This window comes from Monodon monoceros, unplaced genomic scaffold (assembly GCF_005190385.1).
Source record: "Monodon monoceros isolate NGI ecotype Baffin Bay Population unplaced genomic scaffold, NGI_Narwhal_1 Super_Scaffold_8, whole genome shotgun sequence".
Classification (NCBI taxonomy): Eukaryota; Metazoa; Chordata; class Mammalia; order Artiodactyla; family Monodontidae; genus Monodon; species Monodon monoceros.
In genome coordinates this window covers 34,669,333-34,675,649 of record NW_021703785.1, presented here as the reverse complement: position 1 = coordinate 34,675,649, position 6,317 = coordinate 34,669,333, and the positions used below count along the sequence as shown (strand labels likewise).

The window sequence follows — 6,317 nt, the reverse complement described above, 5'->3', positions numbered from 1 at the left end:
CCAAAAACTCAACTTCCAGAAGGGCTAAAGTCTAATTTGTACTCCAAACCAAGTAGCAGTGCAGTTCACTACTACTGAGGCTGAATCCATAAAGACTTCAAGACCACGTCCAGAAGACAAGTTATAATATATAATACCCTAGAATATCTGAAGCATAATTATCATATACATAGCTGGTCCTTCAGAGCTTTTTACCTATAACGTTTTTTGATGAAAGTTATTTAATGTACTGGAGATAACTGTGACTTACTGATCAAATATTTGAATACTTATACTTACCTGGGATTTCATTTCTGCTGAAAGAAAAAGGAAGAACAGGACTCACTTAAAAAAAAGCAAACTTTAGAAATGAAAGTAAAAATCTTATCACACACTATCACTTTTGGAAGCAGCATAGAGGGGCAGTCAACGGTAAAACACTGGTGAAATAGGTCAAAACTCTAGGCCAAAAATCCATTATTATTATCATCAGTGACAGTGCCACAACTGTGCCCTTCATAATTAATAATCACTCCAAGAATCTTCATTTGGCACCAGATGATGCGTTTAAGAGAAACACTCTGGGAGGTTTTGAATCAGACTTGGTTTTTTGTTAGCCAAGTTACAGGAGAATTTTTAAAGTGGGGGCAAGGGAAGAAGGAAACGGACCAGAAAAAGAAGTTAAGCCATCATCTATAAACCAACAAAGCACTGATAGTTCCAAACATTATATCAGACACTAAAATGAGTGATATAGGCTCAAGTGGTTTATAAAACCTATAAAAAGACTACACCAGCAAAGTCCCCATTTATCTGTAGGGTTCAGAAACTAAAACAAGGAATATTTTAGCTTAAAACCTTATCTCAAGAGAATCATATACACTTCACATGAATAAAAATACCTGAAACCAAACATTTTTAAAAGCTCCAATACCCAAAATATAAAGAAAAAAAATTATTCAGAAGACTCAGTCAATCCATGATAATCACAAAACGGCTAGGCAATCTCTATCTCCCTTCCACACTAACCATCCATCCCATGGAAGACCAAGGGAGATCAGACCTTCCAGACTTACCTTCCAGACCTTCCAGACACCTGGCTGCTGCAAAATTCTATGGAGACTCCTTGTGGAACAGCAGTTTCCCATCTCTTGTGTCTCTCCCTATCGTGATCATGCAGGAAGCAAGTCTGGCTGTGCTATCTCTTATCATTGTCATCCATCTTCAACATGGTATTGTACAGATAAGGAGAAAGTAGTTGCCTTTCCCCCAGAGGGTTGAGGCTCAGGTACAGGGGTAATTCTCCTGTGCACACAGTCATTATTTAGGCCGACTCAGTGACTTCAACAGGCTTAATCATGTGATCAGGTTTGTTGCCAGCTGCGTAATGCTCCCACATCTGTAGATAGAGCCGCTCTAGGTCCATTGTGTATTGTTTGGTGTTGAACAGAGGGCTAGATGTTCTCTGCTTCCAGACTTTGCCACGAATTTTCTTCAGGTATTCTCAATCAGTTCGCAGTTTCACAGCTATGTCTTCAAATTCTTGTCTATTTTTAGCAATAAGCTCAAGACAGCCTAAACAAGTGAGCTGGGAAGCTGCAACTCAGGAAGCAAGAGTCTCTCCCGGCATAGTCACCATGGGTGTCCCTGCCCAAAGGACATCCATCCCTGTGGTGTGTCCATTACAGAGTGGAGTGTCCAAGCAGACATCAGCCAGCTGACCTCTCCGAACATGTTCCTCTTTAAGAGCAACAGGTGAAAAAATGATACGGTTCTGGGGAAGGCCCATATTTTGTGCGTACTGTTGAATATTAGGTTCTCCTACTGCTGGAAAACGCAACAGCCACAGTACACTATTGGGAACACCCTTCAGAATATTTGCCCACATCTGCAAAGTAGATGGGTCAATTTTATATAACTGATTAAAGTTACAGTACACAATGGCATCTTCCGGTAACCCGTACTGAGAACGTGTGGTTACAATAGTGGTACGGGGAACCTCCTCTGCAGGGGCAGCCTTATTGTTGATCAAGGTAGTTGCCAGCCCATTGCTAATACTGAATCCATTAATTGCTATCTGAATTTGTCCTCTGTTAATCATTTCAACAACTCCTTCTGCAATAGTATTCATTGGAATGACAGGCATATTAAGAGCTGTATTACTGCTGTCGGTGTTGTGTCCTCCATCAGGACATTTCATCTTGACAATTTTCACATCTGGTAGACTATCAAGAAATGCTTTGAGGTCGATGTCATTCAGCACAATCCGATTGTCATAAATGTGCCCATTGGACTTAAAATCGATGACTGCTTTTTTCTTCAGGTGAGGGAACATATTAGCATGATCACCAATAAAGAAAGTATGGGGCATATAAGCCAGTTTCTCAGAATACTGCTCAGCAACTTCAGCAGGTGAAGTTTCCTGATCAGTGATGATATAATCCATGAAAAGCGTGCCACTAGTCCCAGGGTACCCCAGCCACATTGCCTGAATAGGAGCTGGCCTGAGGGCAAAGAGTTCATTTTGAGCACCCCTGGTATAACCATTCATATTTACAAGGATGTGTATACCATCTTGATGGATGCGATCAGCTGCTTTCCCATTGCATGGAATCTGAGAAAGATCAATGAAATGATGGGCTTCTGCCATCACCTTCGCTCGGAAGTTTGTGCCATCATCTGGGCTCAGGGCATAATAGAATACCTCAAATTTATCAGGATTGTGCGTGCCTGGAATAGACTGCATAAGATGAGAAGTAGGATGATTCCCAAAGTCAGAACTCACGTATCCTACACGCAGTCGACCATCACTGAGCTTCAAGTCTTTTGGATGTTCATACGGTGGTTTATGAAGGACATTTATGTTATCCAAGCAGAGGTTCCCATGCTTCTCAGCAATAGCCTTCCTGACGCCATGAGAAAGAGGATACAGCATACTATGATGAGGCTGCACAGAAGGCAACCTATTCTTCTCCAACTGGTCAGCCACAATGCTGACCAACTTCTTCATTCGCTCATCATGGTCTGTCCAATCAGAGACAATCTGCAGGCAATGAGCCAAATGACAATAAGCGTCAGGAAAATCAGGTTTAAGCTTCAGAGCAGTGCGATAAGAAGCAATTGCTTCTGGAATATTCCCTGAATCCTTGTGAATGGAAGCCAGATTGCTGTGGGTATCCGCAAATGCAGGGTTAATCTGAATGGCACGAGTATAACACTGCAAGGCTCCCTGAACATCCTGCATCTCCTTTAGAGTGTTTCCCATGTTACAGTAGGCATCAGCAAAGGTAGGACTGATTCGAATAGCCTCCTTATAATGCATCAGAGCTTCCTGCAGTTTTCCCTGCTGCTGCAATACACTTGCTAAATTTGAATGGGCAGCAGCAAACTCTGGGAAGACTTCTAATGCTTTACGATACAAGCGAACTGCCTCTTCAATGTTTCCCTCTTCTCGTTCGATATTGGCTAGGTTATTCAGAGAGTCTGCATGGGTGGGACACAGCCGGAGAGCTGTATTATAACAAGCTTCTGCTTCGGCAACACTGCCCTGCTCTTTGAGAGCGTTGGCTAGGTTGCAGTAAGCATCAGGGAAATGTGGTTGCAATTCAATAGCTCGCCTGTAGGTGTCTATTGCCAGATCTATCAGGCCTTGCTCATAGTATACACAAGCCAGGTTGGCATGTACCACTGCATGATTTGGACTCAAGCTTAGTGCACAAAGGTAAGCTGCCACAGCTCTGTCACAAATCCGTGCCTCTTTCAAGACATTTCCTAAATTGATATAAGCATCCAGAAAATTGGGGTCAAGGGTGACAGCCTTTTCAAAGTGATGAATTGCAAGCCAAATCTCCCCTTGTGCATTGAAAACACAGCCAAGATTACTCCAAGCTACCACAAAGTTCGGTTGCATCTCAATTGCTTTCAAATAACGTGCCTTGGCTTCTTCCAAGCCACCCAGGGCTTTGAGCAGGTTCCCCAAGTCACTGCGAACACGGTACAAATCAGGACTGTACTGAAGAGCAGAGACGTAAGCTTGTACTGCCCCTTCCATGTCGCCTGCTGCCACCAAAGCAGCTGCCAGGTTAATATAACCTCGATGAAATCTGGTTTGAGACGCAATGCATGCTGGTAACGCTCAATTGCTTCCTGCAACTGCCCTGTTTCCTTGTACACATTCCCCAAATTCGAATAGGCTTCTGCCAGAATAGGGTTCTGTTTAATTGCCAGAGTACTAAAGTGGGCAGATCTGTCCAGCCTTTGACACTGGAAGTGTAGAGATGAAAGTAATAAAAGTACACCAGTGTTGTCTGTCTCTTGTCTCCAGAGCTGCATGCAGTGTCTCTCAGCTGCCTCAAAATCTCCTGCCTGATATTCTCGATGTGCCAACTCAGCTAACCCTTGGAAGGAAAGCATATGTTTCGTTGGTTCTGTGCTGTCAGCCACGTTGCCCACGGAAGACGCCATCTGGAGCTTCTGGAGAGAGTGCGAAAAGGGGGTAATTGAGTCCTGCTGCCGCCACTACTGGCAAGAATGTTTCTAGAGGTAGCAAATACGAAGGCAGCAGCCATACCACTGCTTTGGCAGGCTTAAGCGGCGGCAACAGTTACAGGCACCAAACCTTAGGAACTCTGGTTGGCCATCTACCTCTCACGGTCTTGAAATCTTAATTCTTAACCCTGCCCTCTTCCACCATTTTTCTCCTACTCAGGGAATAAAAATTACCTATACATTTGCCTTAGAAGAAATCAAGTCAGTAGTCCACTTTTTAAAATTTTGTTTTCTGTCCGGTTGGAAATGAAATACATGATTGACTTTTCTTAATCATTCATATAGTCAATGAGGAAAACATTAGGGCCATGAATTTCAATACGGTAAGATCAGAAAATTTTAAATTGGCCTTCCCAAACCACTAATAAGTAACCAATATTGTATATAATGTTAAAATCTTAGAGACTGAGTTTGATATTTAAAAAGTTCTGAAAACATTAGCTAATTTTTCCTCATCATATTTCTCATGCCTCAAACCTGAGTATTACTTTTTTAAAAATAAATTTATTTTTATTTTGGCTATGTTGGGTCTTCAATGTTGTGTGCAGGCTTTCTCTAGTTGCGGCGAGCGGGGGCTACTCTTTGTTGCGGTGCCTGGGCTTCTCATCACAGTAGCTTCTATTGTTGTTCCACAACTCTATGGGTTCCTTTTTAGGTCCTACGAAGAACCCTAGAAATTAGTTCATGTAATTATAGGTTTTTGCAAAATTGTCAAAAGTGAGATATTTTAACTTCCATCAGGGAAGACCAGCATCTCTTTCTTTGCCAATTTTCCTTCTATCATATTCCGCTATGTTGGATCATATTGGAATGATTGGTTGGAATGGCCACCGGCTTTTTTGAAATCTGGCTAAGGATATATATATATATATATATATATATATATATATATATATATTTTGCGTTCCGCAGGCCTCTCACAGTTGTGGCCTCTCCCGTTGCGGAGCACAGGCTCTGGACACGCAGGCTCAGCGGCCATGGCTCATGGGCCTAGCCGCTCCACGGCATGTGGGATCCTCCCAGACCGGGGCATGAACCCGTGTCCCTTGCATCGGCAGGCAGACTCTCAAACACTGTGCCACCAGAGAAGCCCTAAGGAGATGTTTTAAGTGAGGCTATTATGTGATTTTCAGACACCACCATATGTAATTGACTATATACTATCCCATTACAGGAATAACTTCCAGTACTCCTACTGACTACTCTACTGACTTAACTAGCACAAGACACAGAAGCATAAGGACAAAAACCACCTTACAATATAGCCATGTCTTGCACTTCACAGCTCTCAAAGCATGTGCATTTGAAGAAGAAAAAAAGAACTGAAAAGTATAAAACCATAAGCTATTCTGTGGAAAATTATTTCAATCATCAGGCATGTGAAAGATAAGTCAAACATTCAGTTCTCATCAATGCTTAGTCAAAACGGAAAGTTTCTTCTCTCAAGAATATACTCCAGGGGCTTCCCTGATGGCTCAGTGGTTAAGAAGCCACCTGTCAATGCAGTGGACACGGGTTCAAGTCCTGGTCCGGGAAGATCCCACATGACGTGGAGCAACTAAGCCCGTGCGCCACAACTACGGAGCCTGTGCTCTAGAGCCCGTGAGCCACACCTACTGAGCCTGCGAGCCACAACTACTGAAGCCTGCGTGCCTAGACCCTGTGCTCTACAACAAGAGAAGCCACCGCAATGAGAAGCCTGCGCACCGCAACAAAAAGTAGCTCCCACTTGCTGCAACTAGAGAAAGCCTGTGCACAGCAACAAAGACCCAACACAGCCAAAAATAAAG

The 6,317-nt window shown here is 43.1% G+C and overlaps 1 pseudogene; it reads right to left on the bottom strand.

Annotated features, from left to right (window-relative positions):
- Window positions 1-1,279: 1,279 nt before the first annotated feature.
- Window positions 1,280-4,443, bottom strand: LOC114888253 (annotated as a pseudogene).
- Window positions 4,444-6,317: the final 1,874 nt, after the last annotated feature.